A 14,290-nucleotide genomic window follows, 5' to 3' on the forward strand; every position below is an offset into this window, starting at 1 on the left:
AATGTCGAGCACCAAGAGGACAACGAATGGATCGAGTACGATGTGCCGTTCGTGAGGTGCAGAGCTAGCCGGAGCCACATGAGTATTAGTTCTCCCACCACAAGAGGAGGCCGGATGGCGCGATGTCTCTTCCCCGCCATTCTCCATGGTTCCCTCGATGCTCGCCTCGTTTCAACGGCGTCGGTAGGGTTTAAGGTAAGCTTCGCACTAACCTAATCTTCCATTTGATCATGCTTACAATCAGTGTGACAGCTAATAAAAATCATGCTTACAATCAGTCTCCGAGTACTACGCCAATCACCCTAAAATAGCTCTGGACCTTTGGGTCAAAGTTGTGGCACTGTGTACAAATAAAGAAAAATAGATTGGTGCTTCTTTAGGAAAAGAGTACTCCCTAGAAAACTGCCAATATAACACTACTAGAAAAAGGGCTATAGATGGGATTGACACTAATGGCGCACCAGACAAGCGGTGCGCCATTAGTATATACTAATGGCGCACCACCTTTTGATACGCCATTAGAGTTGAAACAACTAATGGCGCACCTGGCCCAGGGTGCGCCATTAGTATAAATTTTTTTTCAACTAGTGTGCCTGTCCAAACATACTAATGGCGCATCCAGACACAGTGCGCCATTACTAGTTGTAACTAGTAATGGCGCACCTGCCGGAAAGTGCGCCACTAATGGTGTTTTTTCTATTATATTTTTTATTTCCTTTTTTGCAAAACTACTAATGGCGCACTTTTCCACCGTGCGCCATTACTAGTTTAAACTAGTAATGGTGCACCGTGGAACATTGCGCCATTAGTATGTTTTTTTTGCAAAACTACTAATGGCGCACCACCAGAAGGTGCGTCATTAGTAACCTGGATTACTAATGGCGCATTTAGAGTTGGTGCGCCATTAGTAAGTGGGCAGCAACAAGATATTTTGGACAGCCTCTCCTACCCACACTCACTTTCTCCCCACTTCATTCTCTCCACCTCCTCCTTGTCTCGGGTGCCTCCTCTTTTTCACCTCATTTCCACCATAGATTCATTCAATTTAAGTGGTAAAATTACCTTGTTTTGATAGGTAAGTAAGGGGGGAAGCTATATTTATGTTGTTCTCCCTACAACAATGTGCACATGCACTTTTTATGGCCTAGCTAGATCTATGTATGTTCGTGGTGTTGCATATGTTTGTGGTATTGCATATGTGTTTGTGTGTGGAGGTGTACCAGTATTTGAAATGCGATAGTTGCCAATATTTTGCCGGAATGTTGATTCATTTCCGTTTTGGCGAGAATTTTGGCATTAAGCATTCTTTTTGGTCCTATTTTTAGGGAAAGTCATGCCAAATTTTTTCTTGGTTCTAAAATATCATTTTGCTCTACCCCGCAGGCGACCATGGTCCGCATGATGACCGAAGGCATCGTGAATAGGTTTTTGAGGTCCGCGAAGGCCGAGATGCTTCAAAAGAACGAGACGGAGATAAGATGTCCGTGTCGAAGATGCAAGCTGAAGAGCCTTATTGCGGACCCAGAATCTGGGCAGGTGTGGGACCACCTGCTCTTGCGTGGTTTCATGGATGGCTATCGGTGGCAAGGTGATGAAGATGACTACGAAGTCGTCCATGGGGGCCGGGCAAGAAATGAGGAAGGGCAGCAAGACAACCACCGCGGCTCGGGCAGGCGAGAAGACGAAGAATCCCCAGGAGATGATCACGATGGTGATGCTGTACACAGTCATCATGTAGAAGATGCAGGACATGATGATGAGGAAGGTGCCGGAGCAGACGGCGGGCATGATCATGAAGATGATGATGCCGGCAGAGCAGACGACGCTGGACCATCGATGGGCTGGGTGCAGGACCCTCATATTCAAGAGCTGCTTCTCAAGCAGACGGATAACGCAAGAGCTGCCGCCCGAGAGAAAGCCAAGATGGATCAACTTGAGTTAGACGCGGTTACTCCATTGTATGAAGGATGCAGGCCCGAGGATACCCGCCTGAAAGTAACGCTCATGGCTCTGGAGATGAAGGTAAAACACAAAATGACCGACGCATGCTTCGACGAGAACATGTCATTCTGGCACGAACGTCTTCCCAAGGGGAACAAGTGCCCGACCAGTTTGGAGGAGGCGAAGAAAATCGTGTGTCCTCTGGATTTACCGCACGTGAAATACCATGTGTGCATGAACAATTGCATCATTTATCGGGACGAGCACGCGGAGTCTACCATATGTCCGGTGTGTGGCGTCACTCGATACAAGAAGAGGAAGAAAGCTCCTCGAAAAGTGGTGTGGTACTTTCCGATCACTCCTCGTCTGCAGCGGTATTTCGCGGACCCTAAGGTAGCAAAGCTCCTGCGTTGGCACGCGGATAGGGAGGAGAAGAAGCGAGAAGATGACGCAAATGATCCGGAGATAGATAAAAAAGACAAGATGCTGAGTCACCCTAAGGATGCGAGCCAGTGGCAAGCGTTGAACTTCGAAGACCTAGAATTTGGGAACGATCCAAGGAACATCGTGCTGGGCGCGAGCACCGATGGAGTCAATCCGTTTGGCAGCCAGAGAAGCACACATAGCACCTGGCCTGTGTTTGTGTGGATGTACAACCTTCCCCCCTGGTTGTGCATGAAGAGGAAGTACATTCACATGAGTATGCTAATTGAAGGACCGAAACAACCAGGGAACGACATCAATCTGTATCTAGGGCTGCTGAAAGAGGAGCTAGACACGATGTGGAAAACGCCAGCCAATACGTGGGACGCCGCAGAGAAAGAATATTTCCCTATGAGAGCCGCGCTGCTCACGACGGTGCACGACTATCTCGGTTACGGATATGTCGCGGGGCAGGTGGTCCACGGTTTTTCTGGATGCGTCAGGTGCATGGATGACACAACGTATCGCCAGCTAGATAGAGATCCCGGGTCTTCGAAAACCCTGTTCATGGGACATCGAAGGTGGCTTCGCGACGATGACCCGTGGAGAAAACGCAAGGATCTATTCGATGGTGAAACCGAACCCCGAGGACGCCCGCGTACGAGGAGCGGCGAGGAAATAGACGAGCTGTTGAAAAATTGGAAAGACTACCCACTGCCGGGAAAGAAGCAAAAGGCGCCAGAGCCGGGAAAGAAGCGAAAGGCGCCAGAGCCGCTGCTGAAGGTATGGAAAACGAGGTCTGTTTTCTGGGACTTGCCGTACTGGAAGATCCACCGTGTGCCTCACAGCCTTGATGTCATGCATATCACGAAGAACGTGTGCGAGAGTCTGCTTGGTACCCTGCTCAACATGCCAGAGAGGACCAAAGATGGGCCGAAAGCAAGGGCAGACTTGAAATCAATGGGCATCAGGCAGGAGCTTCACGCTATATATGATGATGATGATGATGATGATGATGATGATGATATGATGAGGCGAAGCAGGACACGGAAAGTCGTCGCAAAGGCAAAAAGGCCAAGAAGACCGGAAATGACTACCCTCCTGCGTGCTTCACTCTAAGTCAGGAGGAGATCGAGCAGTTTTTCACCTGCCTCGTAGGAGTAAAACTTCCTTACGGTTACGCGGGGAAGATAAGCAGATACCTAGACCTAGCGAAGCTGAAGTTCAGCGGGATGAAGTCTCACGACTGTCACGTGCTGATGACGCAGATACTTCCAGTTGCAATCCGTGGGATCATGGACGCGCACGTCCGTGAAACGCTATTTGGCCTATGCAACTTTTTCGACGTCATCTCTCGGAAGTCTGTTGGCGTGAGGCAACTCAGAAGGCTACAGGAAGAGATCGTGGTGATACTATGCGAGCTTGAGATGTACTTCCCGCCCGCATTCTTCGATGTTATGGTGCATCTGCTGCTCCATATCATGGACGATATCATCCAACTCGGGCCGACGTTCCTGCACAGCATGATGCCGTTCAAAAGGATGAATGGCGTTATCAAAGGATACGTTCGCAACATGTCACGTCCAGAGGGAAGCATAGCCAGGGGCTTTCTGACCGAAGAGTGCATCTCCTACTGCACGAATTATCTAGGCATCGAGAACCCCATTGGTCTGCCCGTCAACAGGCACCTCGGCAGGCTCGCTGGATGGGGTCACCGTGAGGGTCTCCGCGAAATGCATGTCGACTTCGAGGGTCGACTCGCCGACTTTGAAAGAGCAAACCTAGTTGCGCTACAACGCATAGACGTGGTCGATCCTTGGGTGGTAGAGCACAAAACCTTTATTAAGAAGACGTACAATGACCGAGGCCAACAGAGGACAGACGGAGATATACTCAAAGAGCACAACTCATGTTTCACGCGTTGGTTCAAGCAGAAGCTTCTGTCGTACCCTTTACATGAGGATTCCTCCGCGGAAGAACAACTCATATTCGCCTTGTCACAGGGCGCCGAGCACAACCTGATGACCTATGAGGCGTACGATATCAACAGCTACACATTCTACACCGAGGCCAAGGACATGAAGAGCGATGGTTATCAGAACTCCGGGGTAACGATGGAATCCTACACCGGTAACGACAAGGACAGATACTACGGAAGGATCGAGGAGATCTAGGAGCTGAGCTACGCTGGAGAGAAGGTCCCGATGTTCCGTGTCAGATGGGCCAAGAGCGTCCTAAAAGAAGACCGGTATTTCACCACCATGGTTATACCCGAAGCCAAATCCAAGACCGCAGGCGCAAACGTCACCGCGAAAAATGAGCCATGGGTACTGGCTTCCCAAGTGGACCAATGCTTCTTCATTACCGACCCGTCAAAGCCCAGTCGTGTTGTCGTGAGGAGAGGCAAAAGGAAGATCATCGGAATGGATGGAGTAGCCAATGAGCAAGACATCGACAAGTACGGAGACCCGAGAATCGAACATGATGACGATGATGAAGTAGCAGCATACACCACAAGAAGAAGCAGGACCACCCTACCTAAAGGACGTCCGTTCCACAGAAGAACTCCATTTGCGAAAAAGAAGGGCAAGAAGATTGTGAACAGATAGCTAGCTAAGATCGATTGTATTTAAATCGTAGCCTTCATTTCTCGATTGTATTTCATGGGCACTTTTTGAACTATCATGAATATTTTTAAATTTCATGGACACTCGATCTCGATCCCCCTCCATCTCGATCGCTATCCCACCTCGCTAGATCCGGTCCCCCTCGCCGCCGAGCACCCCCCTGTCCATCGGCCCCCCGCACCCCGCGGACCCTCCCCCGCTCCACCGGCATTACTCTTTGATGATATTTAAAAAAAAATTATTACTGTCTTATAAAAAAATATTACTGTTATGATTTAAACAAGTTTGAACATATTTAAACACAAATAAATATCAAACAGCATTTTAAATGCATAAAAAAAATTGTGGAGCCTGGGAATCGAACCCAGGACCTCCTGGTGTGAGAACTGGCTTCTGACCAGTCGAGCTAGTAGAGGGAACTTGGTGTGGATCAGGTCAGGTGGAAGATAACCTATTGGCTCGAGCAGAAAAAAAATACTAACGGCGCACCAGGGTGAGGTGCGCCATTAGTATGGATGTACTTATGGCGCACCAAGGGGTGGTGCGCCATTAGTATTGTGCCCTCGCCCTCGATCCCCTTCCCCTCTCCTATCCCCGGCCCAAACCTATCCCCTCTCTCTCCCTCGCCCTCGCCCTCGATCCCCTTCCCCTCTCCTCTCCCGACGCCGCTGCCCCGCCGCCTCGACGCCGCCCCGTCGTCCTCGTCTCCGCCCCGACGCCGCGACGCCGCGACGCCGCCCTCTCCTCTCCCGACGCCGCCGCCCCGCCGCCCCGTCGTCCTCGTCTCCTCGGCGCCGCTCTCCTCGTCTCCTCGGAGCACCACCACCACCCGGACCTCGTCGCCTCCCGGACCTCGTCGCACCACCACCACCCGGACCTCGTCGCCCCACCTCGTCGCCCCGTCCACACCACCGCCCCCGTGAGCTCCACCACCACCCGGACTTGTCTATTGCTTCATGTTCATTATGACAATTGCTAATTCTTGTTTGATTTAGTAGTGTCTCATTTCTTGTGCTCATGGGAAAACTAAGAAAGCTCAGGAACATAATTGTGTTTCTTGTCTTGTTTGTTTCGTTGCCTTTTAAAGAGAATGGGGTTAGCAAGAGAAATCAGCTTGTACACTATGAGTAGCTTATGCATGAGTCCTGATGGAATCACTATAAACACCAGGTCATTATAATTGTTTTCGAGGAGTAGTTTTGATGGTCAAGATCAGCATAAAGGAATACAACTTTATATCTGGTTTACCTTGGATTGTTTTACCTTGAGAAAATGCATTCCACTCAAAGACAGCCCATTTTGTACACTTTTTCGTTTGATAGATCTAAGGAGGCAGAAAAGTTCTCTTTTAGTCATCTTTATTGCAGTCAATGTCTCCACCACTCTGATATCCTCAGTATCATGGTTGTGCTCTGAATCTCCAAGCAAATCATATTGGTTGTGATGATTGACTGAAACATAAGAAGTTTTCAGGTGGTTGCATTGTTTCTTGCTACCAACACCCGTAGTTTCTTTCTTTGTTTAGTTGGAAGTTTGTTATACTGATAGAGTGTGCATAGGGAGTAAACGAATTCCTGCAAAACGAATTTTGTATGAGTTTTTTAGATCTGAATTCATTTATGTTCATGTGCGTCTGTCTGGCTGTGTATCCCAACTTGTGTTGATGCTCTGAAGTAGGTTTTCACTAAGAGAATTCAAAACTAAGACATGTTCTTAAACTGAAGCAGTATTTGTATCACAGAAAAAGGCAAGGAACATCATGAACAACTCTCCATGACTTAATTTTCCTATATGCATTGGCCTGTACAGCAGGTTCACTTTTCCTATATGCATTGGCCAGTACAGCAGGTTCACTTTTCAAAACAAATTAGAGCAGACCTCAGACACCCAAGAAAACCTGAAAAAAAATGAAGTTCAACCCCTCACTTTTCCTATATGCATTGGCCTGTACAGTTGGATTTGTTTCTGATTTTAGTGTTTTCAGTCTATTTTTCTATTTCTGCTTTAACATAACGGAATAACTAATGGTGGCTGCCTAATGATGACAGACTAAGTTTCTGATTTATTTTGTTATAGAAGTGTAGATTCATTGGTAGCAATTGTTTTCAGTGTCTCATGTTGCTTGTAGTGTTTTGTCCAAAATGTTGAATGATACTGCTTGGAGATGCATATATTGTTTCACCTCTTCACATGCCAATGTATTTTCCATGTTGTGATGGAGGCCTTTTTTGCCTTGTCCACCCGAGAGGCCCTTGAGTTTGCCGGAATGTCGATTAACTTCCGTTCCGGCAAATTCGGGTACTCCATATGTCCTATTTTCAACAAAGGTCTTGCTGAAATTTTCCATGAATTTTAGCATGACTTTGCTAAAAATAGGACATATGGGGTACTTGTGACTAATGCATGGGCCGGGGTATCTTAGTAGTTAATTAAGTAGGATCAAGTGCCCCGGCGTACTTGTGACTAATGCATGGCTTTTAGGGTGCCTCGGTGTCGATAAAAACCGAAATGATGAAAGCTTAGGCTTTTAGGGTGCCTCGGCGTCGAAAAACCCTCGATGATAAAAGCTTAGCTTTTAGGATGCCTCGGTGTCGACAAACCCTAAATGATGAGACCATGATCTTGTTCCTTGACAATAACCAACTTTTTGACCAAACTTTGTTCCTATTTAGAGAGAAACATGGCCAACAACGATGAGGCCGGGGGTTCGGGCGTCAAGGCATTCTGGAAGCTGTCCCAGGAGATGGAGGAACAACCTCACTTGTATGAGGACGCCGCCTTCCCCACCGATCCTGAGACCACTGATGGTACCGCCGAGGATGACCCCACTGATGCCACCACTGATGGTGCCGCCGAGGATGCCACCACTGATGATGGCGGCGCACGCACAGATGGCAGCCAACCGAAGAGGCAACGGAAGGACCGGCGCCCGACCGTGCTCCGCACCCTCAAGGAGGAAGTTACTGAAGTGGACTCCGACGGGAATCCAACGGCGCCCGAACGACTAGTCAAGGGGTACTCGCTTCAGCTCGGGTGCATTCTCCGGAGCCTGAGGCATCCTGACCAAGGGAATTTGCGCAACCTCCTCTTCACGAAGCTGCACGAACGATACAAGTTCCCCGCTGAATTTGAAAACACAAGCCTCAAAGGGAATAAAGTGAACAATGCTGCCCTCACGAAGATGAGCAAGGCCCTGTCTACTTGGAAAAGCAATGTGAAGAGAATGATCGAGAAAGGTGAGAGTTATGAGAAGATCAAGGAGAAAAATCCTTCGATCACCGAAGATGACTACAACGACTTCAAGATCAATTGCTCGAGCACCGCAAACTCCGAATCAAGTAAGTGGGGGAAAGAAATGCGGGAGTTGAACTTAGGGGAACACACACTCGGTCCCGGCGGTTACAGAGTGGCGGAGCCTATATGGGACAAGGAGGAGGCGGACCGTGCCGAGCAAGGCCTACCGCCCCTCTTCGATAAATACGGTGACAAGCAGACCAGGAACTTTGTCAGGGCCCGGTACAAGAAGGACCCGAAAACAAAGGAGCTTACCACGGATCCGAAGACCAGGGCGCTTGAGCTTGTTCTGGTAAGGAATACACCCCCGCGTAATTAGCTCCATATGGTTGCATTCTAATTAATGAAGCCAAATTTCTAAATGGTTCACATTCCTTCCGCAGGCGACTGAAAGCAGTAGCGCGGGGTCGACTAAGATCAACCCTTGGGACACCACTCTAAATAGGGCGTTGAATGTAATGAAGAACAAGGATAAGCTCAGTAAGCCGACGTCAGCTGGTCGTGTGGCCGGCAAAGGCTTGTCGACAAAATGGTCGTCATACTATAACACTGGTGGGCGAAAGGAGAAAAAGACCAGCTCGGAAAGCCAGGCGCGCGAGGTTCAAGAACTCAGGGCACAAGTGGCGCGGATTCCGGAGATTGTCCAAGAGCAAGTGCAACAACAACTCGGAGTGACGATCACCGCCATTGTGCCTACCTTGATCCAGGGGATTAGTGCGTGGATTGCGGGCGGCCAACAGGGGCCGCCCCCGATTCCTAGCTTCACGGCCAGCAACTCGCAGAACGCGATGGCGGGGCCATTGGTGTCTCTGGCGGAGGCGGCATTGGTGTCTCCGACGCCGGCATGGGAGCTTAATGCACCTGGGTGTACGCCGGCCGGCACCTCTGCAGCAAGCGGCCCCTCCGTCAACTGCACGCCCGCCGTTGGCGGTGCCTCGACATTAGCCGAGCTCGACGCCATCATCACGGTAACTAATTAAGCCTCTCTCGGCCGAGGACTTCATCTCCTTGCCTTTGACTGGGCATCCCTAACGCCCTACATGTTTTCGCAGGGCGCCGCCAACGTTCCGTGCACTCTCATGCACTTCGTGAACAACGAGTTGGTCGATGTCGCCAAGGGCAAAATCGTTCAACCGGGCAACCCCTTGTTCCACGGTACCCAGATGCCACCCAACTTGTTTAGGGTTCAACTGGTTCGGGTGCTGCCAGGCTGCGACGAGTTGTTACCTCCGATTCGACCCATCGGGGCCGACGATGATGACGTGATGACCCTCAGCGCGTGCCTGAGCTGGCCCCTGCTTTGGTCGAAGAGCCAGATTCGTTTGGGGGCAGGGGACACCACCCCAAAGACAACACCGCCAGTCGTGCTGGCGCCAAGTCGGCCCCATGGCAAGACCGCCGCAACGGTGCCGGACATCCCTATGCCACTGGATCCAAACATGCATATGGCACAGGATCAGAACGACGACGACGACGATACATTAGCCAACGCCGATCAGTACTTTGCCGATCATGGGTACGGTGGCGACTTCATGGGGCCTCCTTCTCAAGAACCCAACCCAACAAAAGACGTGCGCGATCTAGCTGGTACCGCGGAGAAGCCAAGTTGCAACAGGCGTCGTCTGCAGTTCAGCTCTCAGGAGACGCCTCCAGCTGCTGACTTCACCGAGCCTCAGATAGGCGAGGTGCGAAATATGATCAGCCCCAACACACTCAAGAAGGCGGTCTATGAGCAGAACTCGGTCCCATTACAGGAGAAGAAGAAGGCACGCAAAAGAAAGACTAACAAGGGTGCGGGCCAGCCGGCACTGAGTACGATCCATGCTCAGGACGGGCCACCTTCAACTGAGGATATCTCGAGGAGGGTGCATGTGGCGGGTAGGCCGATGCTACCGAGAAATATGCTCGATGCTGCAACCGGTGCTATGCGGAGTCTGCATGACAGTGTTCTTTCTTTGGAGAAGCGGCATCTCGGAGAGAAGGATGTGGCATACCCGGTTTTCGCGGCCAAGGTGCCAGAGGGCAAGGGCTTTGTGGATAACTCCATCGGGGGTACGATCGTCCTGCGGTTTGATGAAATCCACGCTATGTTGAACCTTCATCCGCTGCACTACACCTTCGTTCGGCTATTTTCGATGAGTATGGAGATGCGGATCATTCGCGACAAGACCCCGGACATCGTGATAGTCGACCCCTTCTACATGCGTGCCAAGATCTTGGGCAGCGCTGGGGACCGGCAAGTCGCGAGTTCTTACCTAGAAGGCGTCATTCTGGCAAACCAAGATAAGGATAACTTCCTCGTGCCTTACTTTCCCGAGTAAGTCCTCCCCTCAACCGCCCCGTAACATATGAATTCTTAGATTTCGATCGTTTTTCTTTTAACATTCCGTGTTTTCTGCAGTGACACACATTGCACGCTCATCCTCCTAAGCCCCAAATATTCCATGGCCACGTATTTCGACCCGGACCGTCAGTCGAACGTAGACTACACAAATGTCAAGAAGGTTCTTGATGATGTTCTCCCCAGCTACGTCAAATCTGGAGGCACCTTCACCAGGCCTATTCGTAAGTACGGCAAGCACGTGTTCTCCCACAATACGACGTTTTGCTGCGTCAAGCAGCCGCCTGGCGGTCAGAAGGGTGCCTACTACGCCATCCATCACATGCAGGCGATCGTACAGGACCATCATCAACTTCTGCTACCGAGTAGACTCAAAGATTGGGCCGCGAGCATGTCGGCAATCCAGGACGCGGACATCAGACAAGAATTCTTTCGCATCCAGTCGGAGTTTGCGGAAATCATCCATCTAGATGTTCTTCGTACCTCGGGGCAGTTCTACCTCAGAAATCAACCGTCCAACAGTGACATCGACACAATCCTACAAATGCAGGCTGACAACGCCCATTGTTTCATGACTCCCACGATAGACGGCGGCTTCATCCACGCTCCGGTCCCTTGAGTCGAGTCGAAAGCAGTGATGCTGTGTCTAGTTCTGAAACATCGATTGGCTCATGTTGTAATTAAACTTTAATGAACTTGTAGTATGTCTCTTTGGTTTCGAGAGTCGTTCAACTTAGATGTAATCGATGCTATTAATGTCTTGCTTTTCTCTTCCGATCGTTCTATTGCATACTTATATATTGCTTATGTATTGTCTGTGAATTGGTACTAACGTTTCGTTTGGCTACTGCATAGCGATGCCGTGGTATGTCGTGTACAAGGGTAAGGTTCCCGGAGTCTACGACGACTGGGAGGAGTGTCGGAGACAGGTTCACCGATTCAGCGGTAACAGTTACAAAGGGTACGCCACTAGGGCCGAGGCCGAATCTAGATACGCCCGCTATCTAGCGGGAGAGGGGAGGGAGCGTTGGAGGAACCGGATGAAGACGAGTTTCATCGTGATGATGCTCATCGTGATGACCGCAGCTCTCTTAGATGTGATGGTAGTTTAGATGATCGATATCGACTTGTAATGTGAAGACAAACTCGTGGTCTCGAGACTTGTAATATAATGTTCTATCTTTGTTCGGTCTTTTCAATTCGGAGACTAATATGATGAATTGTATTCGGAGACTAAAATGATGAATTGTATTCAGAGACTAATCTTCTATTGTATTCGATGAATCTGTTGTTGATGTGTGCTGTCTATATTTTGTCCAATTATACATTTTGTAACCTGTGCAAAAAACAGAAAATTAAAAAATGAAAAAAACCTAATATTCATACTAATGGCGCATCACATCATAGTGCGCCATTAGTATGCCAACGGATACTAATGGCGCATCACTAAATAGTGCGCCATTAGTATGCCGAAGTTACTAATGGCGCATCCTGTTGTTGTGCGCCATTAGTATGCCAAAGCACCTGGGTATAGATGGCCCCCTGGGAGGCATACTAATGGCGCACTGTTGTATATACTAATGGTGCATCTGGGGTGCGCCATTATTATACCAGATACTAATGGCGCACTAGTGGTGCGCCATTACTAAAATATACTAATGGCGTGGCACTAATGGCGCACCACTAATGCGCCATTAATGGCCAAATTAGGTGCGCCATTAGTAGGCCTTTTCCTAGTAGTGTAATCTACTAGTATTTTTTTGAAGTCTAAGCTACTTGTATTTGCTTAGAGGATATGCTGCCAAGAAAGATGCATCCATAGTGAGCACCACACATCCCACTGATGTTGGTGGATGCCAATGCTTAGATGGAGCAGGGTTGATGTCGGTAATTTTTACTTGGCACCTCGCACTCTGCATATATGCCAGTTCCATCCGTACATTTGTGCAGTTCCACCAAAATGGAGCTGAATAACCATGTTTGCACAGATAATGAAAAAGCATGATTACATTATAGTGGCACTAGTTGATGAAACATACAATAGTAAATTGAAGAAAATATTGCGATAGTATCATAGTATGCCATGCTGCGAGGGCGAGATGGGCCCTGCGACGCCTCATACGGTACACCTCATACTGGAAATCGACCCAAGTATCCCCATGTGATGAACATCAGTGTACAACGGTAGTACAAGGAGGGGCCTTGAGACATTCCAATCTCTATTTTTGTGCAGATCAACTAGAATTAAGCACCCCAGTTTGCAGAAACACTTAAACATTAACAATGGGACTAGTTGATGAAACATATACTAACAAAGAGATGCACTTTCTTTATCTACATTGGAAATGAAATGATAGAGAGGACACTCGCTCTATTTTAACTGTATTATTACTTCATTTTATCAGTGGCACTAGGGTCGAGCAGGTGGCAAATGAAGTGTACTGTGCGTCGCAAGGATGGAGGCCGGGGGTGCTTAGACTGGGATGCTGAAGCTGGCTCTTTCAGTCCCTATCTTCCCCTCTGATGTTTTCTGTGGTAGCATTTGGGTTGTAATTCAAACTTGGTCGAGCTGGTGTTGCATCCCCCTACCTGCCTAGCATATGTGGCGAACTTGTCTCCTGCTAGTACTCAGTCCGTTCTAGTAGTAGTTGCATAACTGCCCGTTTACACTGAGATGTTGTCAGATAATGGTTCCCTATGGTTGGATTTCTTTAATGAAATCGGAGGAAACCCCTCTTTTGATTTGTAAAAAAAATCAGTGGCACTAGCGGTGCCCAAACATTGCCTCAAATTGATAGTGCCACTAGATTAAGGTGCAAAATAATAACATTTCTGCTTTATCATGGCAGTGTCAAAACAGTAGCACAAGGGCAGACTCAACATGCAGGATCTTTGGCAAATGGTCAGACCTGAAAGGAACATACCTCGTGATGGAAACCATGTCTGCAGTCAACGCCATCATAGAAGGGATGACACCAGTCACCAACATGGATAATTCAATTCATGGGACCTTTTGGTGCAGTTCACCTAAAATGAAGCAATGTCCCATGAGGTAGCAGCTTCTTCTTCATTTTTTTAAGAAAAGGGCTCCAGCCCCGGTTCCATTTCCATCGGAAAACGAAACCCACAAAGCTTCTTCTTCATTAGTTGCAATAAAATTGAGCAACATCAAGGTTGGTTGTGAAGCTCCTGGAATGATCAACTATAATTTGGATATCATTTGTGCAGTTCAACTAAGATCAAGCGTGAAATGTATATATGTCTCTGTTTGCACAAAAAAGGTGGAAAGGAGGGTGAGAAACAAGTGATGAAACATACATCAAATGAAAAGAAGCATGTTCCTTATGTGAATGGCAATCCTACAAGCAGAGTAGCAATTTCTAAAGCAGGAGCATCGGTAGATATTAGTTTGGGCATTAGGATTAACTATGACAACCGTTAAATACGACATTACTTTAATGGTGCCATTGCTTCATTTTACCAGCAACATTACATTAGCAGCTGGTACAGAGTCGGTATTTGGGCATGGGAGAGTAGGCGGACCAGGACAGTTGCATTTCTAACTAAAAGAAGCAACTTATCATAATGGGAAATTTAGCAGGACATGAAAAGAAGTGTCGTTGATTCATATTACTGGAGGCATTACATTGAAAACAACATTGGT

The sequence above is a fragment of the Aegilops tauschii genome, chromosome 3 (assembly GCF_002575655.3).
Source record: "Aegilops tauschii subsp. strangulata cultivar AL8/78 chromosome 3, Aet v6.0, whole genome shotgun sequence".
Taxonomy (NCBI): Eukaryota; Viridiplantae; Streptophyta; class Magnoliopsida; order Poales; family Poaceae; genus Aegilops; species Aegilops tauschii.